This window comes from Acinonyx jubatus, chromosome D1 (genome assembly GCF_027475565.1).
Source record: "Acinonyx jubatus isolate Ajub_Pintada_27869175 chromosome D1, VMU_Ajub_asm_v1.0, whole genome shotgun sequence".
Classification (NCBI taxonomy): Eukaryota; Metazoa; Chordata; class Mammalia; order Carnivora; family Felidae; genus Acinonyx; species Acinonyx jubatus.
The window spans coordinates 54,423,758-54,440,215 of NC_069390.1; the positions used below are offsets into that span (position 1 = coordinate 54,423,758).

At 39.7% G+C, this 16,458-nt stretch overlaps 1 protein-coding gene and 1 non-coding gene across 5 annotated transcripts in view; one reads left to right on the forward strand and one right to left on the reverse strand.

Annotated features, from left to right (window-relative positions):
* The window catches only part of RNF121 (ring finger protein 121), a 79,534-nt gene that overhangs the window by 5,030 nt on the left and 58,046 nt on the right, over positions 1–16,458 (forward strand). The window lies entirely within an intron of this gene.
* Positions 12,466–12,570, reverse strand: LOC113593827 (U6 spliceosomal RNA). The gene has a single exon (XR_003414189.1). It is a non-coding gene; the product is annotated as a U6 spliceosomal RNA (small nuclear RNA).

Sequence of the window (16,458 nt, forward strand, 5' to 3'; positions counted from 1 at the left end):
GGGGACTCAGAACCCCTGATGTGTCTCAAGACACACTTTGAGACACACACAGTTCTCTCTTACTGCCCATTGATTGGATGACCCTATTCTTTTCTTCTTTCAGCCCCTCACATACTTCCTCCTAGCCCAGGTCTACCAAAGATTATTTTGTCTGTCTTCCCCACTAGACTCTTAGCTACATTAGAGAGCAGAATTCAAGTCTGTCTTGCTCGTTGTTATAGTCCCTTCCTTCAGCATGCTGCTTAGCATACAGCAGGTACCTGCTAAGTGTTTGATAATTATTATTTTTGAGTAATAGTAATAATAGCTACCAGTTAGTGAATGTTTGTGATATGCCAGCTCCTCTGCTTAGTAGTACATGCTTTTTAATGGAATGTTTACAACATCCCTATAAAAATTGGACTGTTGGACTAAATCGTGTTTAAAACTTTCTGGTTGTAACATATGGTGCATCATGTTTCTGGTTACTGCCAGGTCTTTGTTGATGCTGTCCTGTCTGTATGTTTCAAATCCCACCTGTATTTTAAGGTTCTAGCCCAAGGCTGTCTTGACTTCTGGAACTATTCTGATCTACACTGATGTCTTCTTTGCCTGCCTTTGATAGTTTTCTCTGTGTTCATTTATCAATTCATCAAATTTCTGAAGCACCTTCTATGTGCCAGGCACTGTGCTATTCTTGGTAATACCAAGGTGGAGAAGGTGTGATAATTGCCTTCAGGGAGTTCACAGACTAACATGAGAAGAGAAACACTGATAAATAAGTACAAAAACATGTCACAGGTGCTGTGCTAGGGAGTAGGTGGGATGGGTATATCAAAGAGGAAGTGGCAATTCATGTCTTATCTCCTCTGCTAGACTGGTAAAGCTCTAACAGGCAGGGTATAGAAGTCCCTTGCTTCTTCAAAGGAGTAATCACTGCCTTCCCCCCCCCCCCCCCTTTCCTGTGGGTCTCTCCTGATAGACATTTGATAAATGTCTCTTGTTTCCAGGAGTTTCTTCTCTAGAGACTATTGGTCAAAGCCAAGATTTTACTGGGGGATTGAGGTATGTGTGATTGAAGTTTAATCTTGGATATTTAACTATTTATCTTTGGATTTTTTTTTTTTTTTTTGGTTTTTTAAATGTTTATTTTTTAGAGAGCGAGAGACAGAGTGTGAGTGGGGGAGGGGCAGAGAGAGAGCGAGACACAGAATCTGAAGCAGGCTCCAGACTCTGAGCTGTCAGCTCAGAGCCCAACACGGGGCTCGAACCCATGAAGTGTGAGATCATGACCTGGGCCAAAGTCATATGCTTAACCGACTAAGCTACCCAGATGCCTCTATGGATTATTTTTAAGGTATGTAAACTGAGTAATAGCATAGTGTAGTGGGAAAAAAACAGAGTAGTAAAAAGTACTCCTGGGTTCTAGACTAGGAATAGCAGATTTGTTTTATCTCAGAGAGAGTCAAATGATAATAGATGCTTAAAAGGCTGTGTTGAGATTCTGAGGCCTGGGCCCAGGAGGAGAATGCTGAGGCAGAGTGCTGAAGGTGAAATAGGATAGAGTACTTACTCTGTGCCAAGTGTTTCGTATGCATTTTCTAATTTAATACCAAAATCTTACAAGGTAGGTACTATTATGGTTATCCCCATTCTATAGATGTGGAAACTGAGATGTAGAGAATTTATGTAATTTGCCCAATGTTATATAGCTAAGTAAGTGACAGAGCTGGAGTTCAAATCCAAGATGACTCCAGCACCTGTGCTTTTAACTATTTTGGGCATTGTGAGTACTGTATACTTCTAATACTGTCCTACAGTGGACATTTCTACTATGTAAGTATATGACTTCATTTATAGAGGTAATTTGACTGGAATCATGCTGTTGGCCTCCCATGAGATTAGGCTCTCCTTGAAAGCCTTATATCCCTGGTGTCTGGCAAAGAGTATGATTCAATAAATGAATGAAAATGTGAATTCATGAAAGATTTCAATCTCTCTGTACCTCACTTCTTCATCTGTGAATTGATAGGTTTGGACTAGATGACATTCTAAAGGTCTCTTGCAGCTTTGAAAGTCCTGGATCCCAGTATTTTACTCTGCCTGTATTTCATACAGTTCCTGTCAGGTACTTAGGTACTGTTTTCTATCAGGTAAATACTAGTGAATGAGTGAGTGAATGTATAATAATTGTTAATAACCCATGCTAATAACATTAAGTTGAGAGAAGAAAAAAATGGTGATAGAGAAGTTATAGACAAAAAGGCCTACATATAACCTTGACTTTTTATACAGTCAGAGTTTCATACTTTGGCAGATAGCCTGTCTGCAGAGAATCTTTCCCATTTGGTTTCTCATCATACCTTTATACCTCCCATCCCCAGCTCACTCTTGTTTTTTGCAAGTCACTTTTTTATTAAGCTTATGTCTTGTTTTTGTTTGTTTGTTTGTTTGTTTGTTTAAGATTTTAAGTAATCTCTACGTCCAATGTGGAGGTCACACTCACAACCCCAAGATCAAGAGTTGCATGCTCCACCAACTGAGCCAGCCAGGTGCCTCCAATTAAGCTTATGTCTTAATAACTCTTCTACTTCCAGAAGGAATTTAAGGTGTTATCTGGTCAATAAAGGGGGATAGGAGAGAGAGAGGAGGAAAACTCCTCTGTGTTCTAACTCCTTGAATGCCGGGACTGTCTTTCTCATCTCTATACATTCTTCAGTGCTTTGCCTGGTACTTGGCATGTAGCAGACATCAGTATATTGTGGGTTCGGCTCAGGATGAAAGGAATGTTGATCTAATAGCAAAGCTTAGCTGACACACTTAACTATCTGTTCTGGAAATAACACAACATCACCTGACAGCATTTGCTTATAAACTGCTTTTGAAGCATTTCCATTTTTAATTAATGCCATATTGCGCCTTACCAGTGAGTCATAGGCACACAATCTGAGGATTTGCTCTCTGCCCCATGGTACCTTATATGGATTTCTGTCAGTACTTACCATGTTGTATTGCCCCCCTGATTAGGTGGTGAACTCTGGGAGGGGACAACCGTATCATTTTTTATCTCTGTGTTCCTAGCACCTAATCTCTCACAATGGCTAGCGTAGAAATTCAAATGTTTATTGAACTTGAATCTTTTTTTTTTTTAATGTTTATCTTTATTTTTGAGACAGAGAGAGACAGAGCACAAGCAGGGGAGAGGCAGAGAGGGAGGGAGACACAGAATCAGAAGCAGGCTCCAGGCTCTGAGCTGTCAGCACAGAGCCTGACGTGGGGCTCGAACTCGTAAACTGTGAGATCATGACCTGAGCTGAAGTCGGATGCTCAACCGACTGAGCCACCCAGGCGCCCCTTGAACTTGAATCTTAAAGGGATGTTGAACATCCCCAGTAAGTGATCACTCCCAGTCTGTGTTTAAACCCCTCTAATGGTAGGGAGCTATCTTTTGGGTCATCCTATTACCTCTTTGAATACCTCTGTTGCAGTATTCTTCAAATTGGGCTAGAATTTTTATTTCTGTAGTTTCAGCTTAAAAAAAATTTTTTTTTTTTAATGTTTATTTATTTTTGAGAGAGGAAGAGAGACAAAGCATGAATGGGGAAGGGGCAGAGAGAGGGAGACACAGAATTTGAAGCAGGCTCCAGGCTCTGCGCTGACAGCAGAGAGCCCCATGTGGGGCATGAACTCATGAACTGTGAGATCGTGACCTGAGCCAAAGTTGGACGCTTAACTGACTGAGCCACCCAGGTGCCTCTGTAGCTTCATCTTTTTAGTCCTTGTTCCTTTTTCCAGATCCTGCTTTTGCAGGATGCAGATGCTTTCTTTGCACCTTTGACCATGGAAGCACATGCAAGCACTGGCACTGCCAGAGGATGCCTCTGAGGAGTGTAGGCTCAATTCACCGGGGACTATTTGTCCTGAAAGCCAACCCACTGTAATCCATCTGATGTCATTCCTTATCTCCACTTTATTTCTTTGTGTTTTTCCTTCTTGAAGTCCTTTGTTATCTCTTTGCTCCTCAGAGGAAAATCTGGTAGGTAAATGTAAACTCATTAGTTCTCTCTAAAGTGCAGCTTTCCCAAGGGGATGCTGAATTGTGGCCATGGGGCTTTTGGCCCTGGGCAACTAGGGAGAAACTGTGGGGAAAGAAGAAGCAGGGAACTGGAGGCAGAGAGCATAAGCATAAGCCATAAACCAAGGTTTGTGGTCCCTCTGTTCTCCTTCCCCTTTCCCAGTAGGGTGTTCTCAATAACTTAATGCTCCATTGCCCATTGCTTAACCTCTTCTTGAGTCTGTCAGCACCCTCCAGAAACAGTTTTTTCTCCCTCTATTCTTATGGTAACAATAGCTAATTTTTTATTGCATACTGTGTACCTGGCACTGTAGTAAGCATTTTACATGACATTAGCTCTATTCTATTTTAATACTATTATTATGTTCAATTTCTACATGAGAAAAACCAAGACACAGCTAAGTAATTTTAATTTATTCAAATTGCATAGGTTGTAAGTGGAGGTGGGATTTGAACTTGGTGATAGGATTCCATGATCTCTGTTGCTGGTGTACTCTATAACATGGACTCACTGTTTTCAAAATTCACCACATTTTTATTGAACATTTAATTATACCAGATACTTTTTTGGTCTTGGGAACTCCTAAATGGATAATGAGACTATCTCTGCTCCAAAAGAGGTCACAGTCTAGTAGGGAGAGGAAGTGATAATGACATAAAGTATTATGAGTAGAGTTATGCACAAGGTACCACAGGTACATGGATGGAGTGCATAATTGTATTTGGGAGTGTTAGGGAAGACTTCAGAGAGGATAGGACATTGGATTGATTCTTTTTTTTTTTTTTATGAGTTTATTTGTTTTGAGAGAGAGAGAGAGAGCCAGAACCAGGGATGGGACAAACAGAGAGAGAGAGTCCCAAGCAGGCTCTGAACCCCCATCACAGAGCCCAACAAGGGGCTCAAACTCTTGAACCTTGAGATCATGACCAGAGCCAAAATCAAGAGCTGGACCCTCAACCGATGAGCCATCCATATGCACCATCATTGGGCTGATTCTTGAGGGGTAAAAGTTTACCATGTGAAGGAATGGAAGCATGAAATCTCTAATCCTTAAGCATATTATTCTTCACTAATAAAATATTTGTTGATGATTGCTTTTTGTGCAAGGGGCTATGTTAGGCACTTGGGTTGAGAGAGAAGATGCTAATTCATGTTTCAAGGAGCTTATAGTTCTGTTAGAAAATGGGACATGTAGTCCAGTTGGAAATGCAGTGGCTATAATTATAAAATAAAAGGTCCAGTGGGGCACCTGGGTGGCTCAGTCAGTTAAGCGTCTGACTTTGGCTTCAGTCATGATCTCATGGTTTGTGGGTTTAAGCCCTGCGTTGGGCTCTGCGCTGACAGCTCAGAGCCTGGAGCCTGCTTCGGATTCTGTGTCTCCCTCCCTCACTTGTGCTCTCTCTCTCTCTCAAAAATAAATATATATACTTAAAAAAAAAAAAAAGGTCCTAATTACCTTATCAGTAGAAAAAACAAAATACTATGGGGGAAGTAAATCCCTTCTCATTGATAGGGTTAAGGAAGTCTTCTTTGAGAAGGAGCCTTCTGACCTGGACCTTAATGGATGTTCTAAATTTCACTAGAGAGCATCAGGAATAAAGGCCCCAAGTAAATGTGAAAAAGAAGGATGTATTTGTGGAGATCATCAAGTAGCTGAGGACTAAGTGCTAAATCTAGAAATATAAGTTGGGGCCCATACAAGGTTGATTTTGAATGCCAGGCTGAGGAGTTAAGGTATGTTTTAACTCAGTCATCAGTTATTGAGTGCTTATATATGCCAAATACTATGCAAGGAGGACACAAAGATGAACGCCTGGCTCCCATTCTCAGGGGATTAATAGTCATATAGGGGAAGACAGACATGGAAACAAATAATTGTGGTATAGTGTAAGTTGTGTGTTATATACCGTGGTGACAGAAAGGAAGGAGTGATTAACTCTGCTTAGGGGGATCATTAAAGACTTAACAGAGAAGAAGCTTGCGTTTGTTCTTAAGGATTAAACTTGAGTTCAATAGATAGTCTATGAGGTAGGGAAGAGTGGTCCAGCAAAGTGAAAAGATCTGCAAAGGTTTGGAGGCAGATCCTGGGAACTTTAAGAATTTCTGTAAAACTGAGTACAGGCTAAATGTAAGGGGATAACAATGAGCAGTAAGGTTGGAGAGACCTTTTTAACAATATGCTAAGAAGCTTGGGTTTAAAACATGTTCAGATCTATGTCTCAGAGTGATCAAGTCTGATAGAAGTGTAGAAGCTATTTTGGAGGGATCCAGGTGGGGAAAGAAGAAATTAGTTGGGAGTACTTTGGTAGCTAAGAGATAATGAGGATCTGAGCAGAAGCAAAGGCAGTGAAGGTGGAGAAAAGTGAGCAGCTATAAAAATATCAAGTAACCGTGCTTCCACTTATTTTTGTGTGCTTTTCATTCCTCCCCCTAATTCATTCACTCACGCATTCATGAAGCATTTATTAAATATGTAATCTGGATTGTTAATTCAATCTTTCCTTCCTCAGTACTTGTACCTTCAATATGTCATGCATTTTCCTAGGTCCCAGTAACTCAGCAATGAACAAGACAACGAAGGTCCTTGCTCTTGTGAAGTTTACTTTCTAATGGGGGCATGCAGGTAACAAGTAGCAAACAGGATAACTCCAAATGGTGACAAGTGCTCTGAGGAGTGTAGGGTGATGTGATAGAGAACAACTAGGAAAGGTTATGAACAGTCTATGAGGTGATATTTGAACCAACACCTGAGTGAAGAAGATCTGGCAATTGGAAGATTGGAGGCAATTGGAGGCAGACATGTGTCAAGTGGAGGGAGAAGTATAAATCAGTGGAATGAGTTAGGCATGTCTTGGGACCAAAGAGAAAGCCAGTGTGTGTGAATCATAGTGAGCAAGGAAAAAATAAGACCAGTCAGGTCAGGGAGTTTGGCACAGTCAGATCTGTAAGGCCTCATCGATGCTGCTAAGCATGTTGAATTTTCCTGAGAGTACAATGAAAAGATTTTGGATGGTTTGAAAGATAGGAGTGAGGTGAGCTGGTTTGCATTTTTTTTTTTAATTTTTTTTTTAATGTTTATTTCTGAGGCAGAGAGAGACAGAGCATGAGTGGGGGAGGGTCAGAGAGAGAGGGAGACACAGAATCAGAAGCAGGCTCCAGGCTCTGAGCTGGCAGCACAGAGCCCGACGTGGGGCTCGAACTCACAAACCATGAGATCATGACCTGAGCCGAAGTCGGTCACTCAACCGACTGAGCCACCCAGGCGCCCCTGGTTTGCATTTTTAAAACAATCTTTCTGGCTGCTTTAAGGAGAATGCATTGTAAGGGGCATTCAAGAAGAGCTGTTAGGAGATTTGCAGTAGTTCAGGTGAGACCTGATAGTGTTGGGGGTGCGGTAGCATAGATGATGGGGAGAAGTGGATGAATTTAGAATATGTTTTGAAGTAGAGCCTACAGGACTTGCTGGTGGATTGGATATCAGATAGAAGGGAAGGAAAATAAGCTTGACTTCCAGGTTTTGGGATTTGTTTTGCTTTAAGTAATTGGCAATGCCATGGTTGATGGTATATGTATTGAAATAGGAAGGACCAAAGGAGAAGTCTTAGGTGGGGGAGAAGAAATGTGAAAAATTCTGTTTGGCTATTTTATTTGACATCATCCCCACTGTTTGTTCGAGACTGTTACTCAGTCTCTGTTTATTTCCGAAGCATGTGCTTTGTTTGTGTCTAGTGCTAGGTGTGAAGTAAGAGGGGGATGCTGAACGAGTAAGGCATAACATCCATCTAACATTTATTGAACACATACATTGTACCAGATTACAGGCTAGTTCTTTGAAACAAAGGAAAGTAAGATTCAAGTGATGCTCACACCCAGTTCACATCCAGTAAGATTGCTAAATAGGAGAAAATATTTGCAAATAGTATATCTGATGAAGAACTTACATTCAGGATATATAAAGACCTCTCACAACTCAACAAGAGAGAGCTAAATAACCCAATAAGAAACGGACAAATGATCTGAATTGACTTTTCTCCAAAGAAAGTATACAAATGGCCAATAAGTGCCTGAAAAGAAGTTAAATATCAGTAGTCATCAGAGAAATGCAAATCAAAACCACAATGAGGGGCGCCTGGATGGCTCAGTCAGTTGAGCGTCCACCTTCAGCTCAGGCCATGATCTCGCGGTTTGTGAGTTTGAGCCCTGCGTCAGACTCTGTGCTGACAGCTTGGAGCCTGGAGCCTGCTTCAGATTCTGTGTCTCCCTGTCTGTCTGCCCCTCCCATGCTCATGCTCTGTCTCTCTCTGTCTCTCAATAATAAATAAACATTAAAAAAAATTTTTTTTAAAAAACACAATGAGATACCACTTCATACTCACCATGATACTATAATAAAAAAAGACATAATAACAAGTGTTGTCAAGGAGGTGGAGGTACTGGCACCTTCATGCACTGCTAGTAGAAATGTAAAGGGGTGCAACAGCTGTGGAAAACAGTTTCATGGTTCCTCAAAAGGTTAAGCATAGAAGTACCATATGACCCAGCAATTCCTCTCCTAAGATATATACTTTAGAAATAAAAACATGTGTCCACACAAAAGCTTGTACACAAATGTTCTTAGCAATATTTTCATAATAGCCCAAAAGTAGAAACAACCAAAATGTCCCTCAATTGCTGAATGGATGAATAAAATGTATATCCATATGGTGGAATATTACTTGGCGAGAAAAAGGAGTGAGCTACTGATACATGCTAGAGCATGGATGATCCTTAAAACATTATGGTGTCTGAAAGAAGCCAGTCAGAACTGCATTTTGTATGGTTTCATTTATATGAAAGGTCCAAAAGAGGCAAATCTATAGAGAAATAAAGTAGATTAGTGGTTGATTAGGTCTGGGGGTGTTGCAGATGAGATGAACATGAGGTTTGTTTTTAAAGTGATAGAAATGATTTAAAATAAGATGGTTGCACAGGGGTACCTGGGTGGCTCAGTTGGTTAAGTGACTCTTGGTTTCAGATCAGGTTTTGATCTCACAGTTCGTAAGTTCAAGCCCCACATCAGGCTCTGTGCTGACACAGTGCAGCCTATTGGGATTCTCTCTCTCCCTCTCTCTTAGCCCATCCCCCCATTTGCTCTCTGTCTCTCTCTCAAAATAAAACTAAAGTTAAAATTAAAAAATAGATTAAAAAAGATGGTTGCACAACCCTGTAAATATACGAACAGTCATTCAGTTGTCCACCTAAAATGGATGCTGTTCCTCAACAAAGCTTTTAAAAAAAGAAAAGATCCTTGACCTGAAGATGATTAGAGTTTAGTTATGGAAACAGACTCAGAAACAAGTATAAAAAGTAATAAATGTGACCTTGGAGATAATGTACAAATTGCAAATTTCTGCAGAAGAGGAACACTTCACCTGAGGAAATCTATTAGACTCTTAAGTATCTTGAGAGTGAGAGCTGTTATTTATTATTGTATTTCCAGTCTAGAGTTCAACATATGCTCACCTAACAGTTGTTGAATGCAGTGTGAATGTATAAAGTTGGAGAATATCTTTTGAAGGAGGTAATACTTGAACTGCATCTTTGAGAGTGAATAGAGATGGACAGTGAAGATGAGGAAAGAATTCTAAGGAGAGAAGATGGCACTGGCCAAAGCACCAAGGTATAAAAGGGAAGAGCATGTTAGAATGGTAGGTGGTTCATTCCTGGATTGTGGCTGGAGTACAAGCCATTTGGGGGAGACTGGTGAGATAAATAGCTGGTTGGACCAGATTATGAAGTACCTTATATGTCATACAAAGGAGTTTGGGCTTTAATCCAAAGACAATAGAAAGTCATTAAGGTCTCTTTAAGTAGGGGGCTGATATACTCAGTTGTGTGTCTAATAAAGATTACTGTGGCTGCTCTTAATGTTATGAATCTGTTCTGGCAAGATTAGAGTCAGGGAGATGATCTTGGAGGTCACTACAATATCCTAGGAAAGAGCAAGGGATAAAGTCTGAACTTTAAGAGGTGTGGCAATGAAAAATTCAAGGGAGATTCCATAGGTGGCTAGATGTGGCTAGCAAGTAAAGGCTTTAAGGAGTTTGTAGGAAGGATAGTTCTGCTCTGGAAGGGTTTCTGGAAGAGGTGGCATATGGATTGGGTTTTAAAAGAATAGGTAGAAAGGTTTAGAGTATGTAGGAGGCTGGAATGCGTGTAGGAAAGAGTGAGAGAGGGAGGAGGCTAGTCTGAGAAGTATGAATTTGATGGGAAAGGAATTTAAGAACCAAAGAATGATAGGTGCCCCCAAGTTTGATAATTGTTGAATGAGAAAGAGGTCATTAAACTATTCCTTCTACTTTTATATATATTTGAAAAGTTTCACTGAAAAAGCTTCCCAACTCAGCTGGCCTGCAAGATATACTTTCTGGTGATGGTAGGAGGGGTGGGGGTGATGAGCAGATAGCAGCCATAGCAGTTGTTACAACCAACACCTACTTCCACTTTCTTGCTCAAAGTGTGCTGTCTATATCAGGCCTTACAGTTTGCCTAAGTAGATCCAATGTCTGCATGATTTCCAGCTGATTTATGAGGTCTGTTTTAAAAGTGAGGTAGTTGCACTTTGATTTATTGGCTGAATTCTTGACAAGGCTATGGAGTTTAAGACGATTGTGAATGAGAGGAGAATGGAGAGCTACAAATATGGAGAGCCTGTGTGAACCTTGGTATTTCACTTGTCCTAATCACCCAGCAGACCAGAGCATCTGTCCCTACAAGATAGAAGAGGCAGCCCTCCTGGTATGTTGTATTCATATCAGGTTCAGGAGCTAGCTAATATCTCTTTTCTCTGCACTTAAGTAGCACTTTGTTTAAATGTCAGTGGATGTCCTTATCATACTATGTTATGTTTAATAGTCTGTTTTGTCCTTTCTCCTCCCCCCCCCCCCCCCCCCCGACTGAATACCTCAAGGGCAAAGGTTGGGCTCATTCGTCTCTAGTTTTTGCGAAAGAATGAAGTCTTTAGCTGCATGGTTAATCCGTCTCTAACTTGAAAGGATCAACTGAGACCTCTGAAATACCAAGTTTGTTCTGGTGGATGGGGTTCCAGAGGTTAGGGCCCTTTACAGTTAGCAGGTACTTGAAGCAAGGACAAGAAGCCATCCCCTGGTGATGGATATTCCTGATGCATGCCTGTGGTAATCATTTGTTAAAGTTTCATTGATGTAATTTGGTAGCATCCTATTAAATTACAGCTCACCACACTGAAGGCATTTTGTTTTTAGTTGTATGGTAACTAAAGGAAACTGTGGCAGTTTGGAAAGTCAAAATATTAGAGCTGACTCTGAAGCTTTGGAGTTAGATTTGGTAGAATTATTACAGCATTTTAGCTTTAAAGGACCTCAAAAATCACCTAAACCAACCCCCTCATTGTATATATGGGGAAATTGAGTCACTGAGGAAGTTTCCTATTCATTGACATATAGCACCTGTGGTGACATATCCACCTGTGGTGGATTAGTAGGACCTACAAATGTTTTTCTCTTCACGGAGAAAGGTAGTTGTTGCCCTAAAGCCATTTCTTGGGGTGAAAAGTGGGAATGAGATAAAACCCAAGGAAATAAGACCTACCACATGGGCTAAGTATAACGGCTGTCTCACCCAGCATGTTCTCTTGTTGGAAACCTTTTGGGGGAAGCGAGTATCTACAATGTAGTCAACAAAACAATCTCCTTTTTCACTTTCTTCTCTTTTCCTGCTTTATTTTCCTTCATAACACTACCAGAATTTATTTTATATATATATATATATATATATATATATATTCACATATATGTACATATATATGTATACATATGTGTGTGTGTATATATGCTTATATGTGTTTATTATCTGTCTTATTAGAAGGTAAGTTTTATAAAGGAATAGACTTTGTTTTATGCTTGTCTTTTGATTGAATGAATGAATAAACATTTATTGGCTACTTTCAAGATGCCAGCTATGTGCTTCCCATGACTTTGGTGTTTGCAGGTCAATGACATGTCTTTTTTGGGGTATGATCATTCATGAATGTATCTGAACCTTTTTTGAACACAGAATACACATTATTGTCAAGTGATTTTTCAGTGACTTTATAGTGCTCATACCAGTGGAGTGAGGTTACCTTTTATTGTGGATTTAGGCAGTGTGTAAGATTTAGTGTGAACTTCAAACTCAGGCTGATTGATCAGATAGCCTCAATAGAGGAGAAAATCTTACAAGCAGTAGAGCAAAGACTTGGCAGCTGGGGAGAAAACACTTGGTCCATAGCTATGGGGTTACAGCAGGACCCACAACTGACTTATCCATTAGGGACAGTGCCCAGGGACCCACAAAAATGTCTTAATTTCCTTTAATAATAAGAAAAAAATGAATACAGTCCAGCTTGGATTATACATCTTTATAGTAATGCAGTCATAAAATATATTTTTCTTGTGCAGGGGTCATGCTACTCTTCTCTGTATTCCAGTTTCAGTATATGTGCTGCTGAAGTGAGCATTTTTAAATATTTTTTTTTTAATGGAGGAAGGAGCCCACAAAGACAGAAGTACTTGGGGCCCATGACAATCATAATGTGACTGTAGGAGGACTTTGTGACTAGTCATTGATTTGGTCATTTGAGGCCCTAAGCTCTGTCTCTGATTTCTCCCATAAGCTCTGTGACCCTTTCCCCATCACTCTTAGCAACTATGATATTCAGTGAGTCATTACTCTCCTTTATATCTTATCTGTGCCTTCTGTAGAGTGGAAACAATTGTGCTCCCTGGGCTAAGTAAATTCATACTTTTAAAACAGCCTAATTATTTTATTTTTTATCTGTCTTCTCAACGGCAAGAAAAAAGTCTGGTTCATCTGTACATCCCCATGCCTAGCCCTGGACCTGCACATTTAGAACAGGAGTACCTCAAATGAGAATTGAATAAATGAATAAATGTCTCAGATCTCACAGATAGCTTTGAGGCCTTATTTGTTTGCTTATTTTTTTACTTATTTATTTATGGTATTATATACAGTTCTTCAGCTATCTTTTGGACTTTTCTGAGGTTCTGTCAGCAAAGTTTATAGAGCTGTGGGGACACTTGAGAAAATGATGTGGAAAACAAGGGTGTTGCACCATCTTCCAGAATTAAGAGCCAGTGTGAAGAATTAGGTGCACATTGGGAATGAATTGTCCTTTCAACAAATGGTGCTGAGACAGTTAGCTAGCCACATGTAAAAGAATGAAGTTGACTCCTATCTCATACCATATAAAAAAATTAACTCAAAATGGACCAGTGACCTAAATATAAATAAAACTATAAAAATTTTAGAAGAAAACATAGTCATAAATCATGACCAAATCATGAAATCTTCTTAGATATGATACCAAAAGCATAAGCAGTTAAAGAAAAAGTAAATAAGTTGGACTTACCAAAGTGAGAAACTTTTGTGTTGCAAAGGATGCTATCAAGAAAGTAAAAAGATACACCACAGAATGGGAGACAATATTTGGAAGTCATATATCAGATAAGAGACTTATCTGACTTATAAGTCATACGTCAGATAAGTATCCAGAAAATATATAAAGAACTTTTACAGCCCAACAATAAAAATATAAATAATTCAGGGGCTCCTGGATAGCTTAGTTGGTTGAGCATCCAATTCTTGGTTTCAGCTCAGGTCATGGTATCACGGTTCGTGAGTTCAGGCTTCGCATCGGGCTCTATGCTGACAGTGTGGACCCTGCTTGGAATTCTCTCTCTGTTCCTCCCATACTCTCTCTCTCAAAATAAATAAACTTAAACATATATGTGTATATGAACACGCACACGCGCACGCGTGCACACACACACATAATTCTGGGGTGCCTGGGTGGCTCAGTTGGTTACATGTCTGACTCTTGATTTTAGCTCAGGTCATGATCTCAAGGTTCATGGGTTCGAGCCCTGAGTCAGGTTCTGTGCTGATGTCATGGAGCCTGCTTGGGGTTCTCTCTCCGTCTCTCTGCCCCTCTCCTGCTCACATGTGCGCACTCTCTCTCAAATAAGCTTAAAAAAATGCACCAACTGAAAGATTGTCATAGTGGATGAAAAAAAAGATCTGCTATATATTGCCTACAAGAAGCCCCTTTTTAAGTAAAAGGATACATATAAAATTAAATGAATAAAGAGAGATATAGCATACTAATACTAATCAAAAGAAGGTAAGACTAGCTATATTAATTTCAGACAGAGCAGACCTCAGAGCAAGGAAAGTTATTGGGGATCAAGAGGGGCATTATGTAGTGATAAAAGTCCATTCTCCAAGAAGACGTAACAGTCCTCAATGTTATATACCTAACAGCAGCGTGTCAAAACATGTGAAGTGAAAGCTGATAGAACTGCAACCGGAAGTAGACAAATCCAGATTATAGTTACAGGGCTTAGCATTCCTCTGTCAGAAATGGACAGATTCAGCCATCAGAAAGTCTGTAAGTACATAGCTAAATTCAGTTAACACTATCAATCAACTGGATATAATGGACATCTGTAGACTGCTTCATTTAACAACAGCAGAATAGATTGACCTTCTCAAGTTTTCATGAAACATTCACCAAGGTAGACCACAAAGTTTCTATAAAACACAACAAATTTAAAAGAATAGGAACACATTGTCAGAGCACAGTGGAATTCAGCTAGAATTCAAGAAGAGAAAGAAAATCCACAAATACTTGGGGTGCCTGGCTGGCTCAGTTAACCATCTGACTTCAGCTCAGGTCATGATCTCACAGTTTATGAGTTCGAGCCCTGCATCAGTCTCTGTGCTGACAGCTTGGAGCCTGGAACCTGCTCCAGATTCTGCATTTCCCTCCCTCTCTCTACCCCTCCCTCTCTTGTGCTTTCTCTCTCTCAAAAAATAAACAAACATTAAAAAAAATCCACAAATATTTGAAGATTACACAACACACTTCTAAATAACACATGGATCGAAGAAGCAATCTCAGGAGAAATTTAAGTATATTTGAACTAAATGAAAATGGAAACTCAACTTACCAAAATTTGTGGGATGCAGTAAAAGCCTGCTTAGAGGAAAGAAAGATCTAGAATCAATCACATATGGATTCATCTTTGGAACCTAGAAAAAATTGCTAATTAAAACCAAAGTAAGCAGGAGAAAAATAATGAAAAACAGGATAGAAATCAATGAATTGAAAATAGGAAATCAGTAGAGAAGATCAACAAAATCAAAATCTGATTCTTTGAAAAAATTGATACAACTGGTAGGTCTGTAACCAGGCTAACTATGAAAAAAAGAGGACACAAGTTACTAGTATTATAAATGAATGAGGGGACAATTCAAGAAAAGTACAGACCAATGTCTCTTACGAACATCAATTTAAAAACCATCAATAAAATATTAACAAATCTGACAGTGTATAAAAAGAATCATACACCATGACCGAGTGGGATTTATCCCACGTGTGCAAGTTGATTCAGTGTTTGAGAATCATTTAATGTAATCCATCACATTGATAGGCTAAAGAAGAAAAATTACATAAATATATGAATAGATACAGAAAAAGCTCTTGACAAAATCCCATACCCATTTAAGATAAAAATTCTCAGTGGCACAAGAACAGACACTCAGATCAATGGAAGAGAATAGAGAACCCAGAAATGGACCCACAAACGTATGGCCAGCTAATCTTTGACAAAGCAGGAAAGAATATCCAGTGGAATAAAGACAGTCTCTTCAGCAAGTGGTGCTGGGAAAACTGGACAGCGACATTCAGAAGAATGAACCTGGACCACTTTCTTACACCATACACAAAAATAAACTCAAAATGGATGAAAGACCTCAATGTAAGACAGGAAGCCATCAAAATCCTCAAGGAGAAAGCAGGATCTTGCCTGCAGCAACTTCTTACTCAACACGTCTCTAGAGGCAAGGGAAACAAAAGCAAAAATGAACTACTGGGACCTCATCAAAATAAAAAGCTTCTGCACAGCAAAGGAAACAATCAGCAAAACTAAAAGGCAACCGACAGAATGGGAGAAGATATTTGCAAATGACATATCAGATAAAGGGTTAGTATCCAAAATCTATAAAGAATTTATCAAACTTAACACCCAAAAAACAATCCAGTGAAGAAATGGGTGAAAGACATGAATAGACACTTCTTCAAGGAAGACATCCAGATGGCCAACCAACACATGAAAATATGCTCAACATCACTCATCATCAGGGAAATACAAATCAAAACCACAATGAGATACCACCTCACACCTGTCAGAATGACTAACATTAACAACTCAGGCAGCAACAGATGTTGGCGAGAATGTGGAGAAAGAGGATCTCTTTTGCATTGTTGGTGGCAATGCAAGCTGGTGCAGCCACTCTGGAAAACAGTATGGAGGTTCCTCAAAAA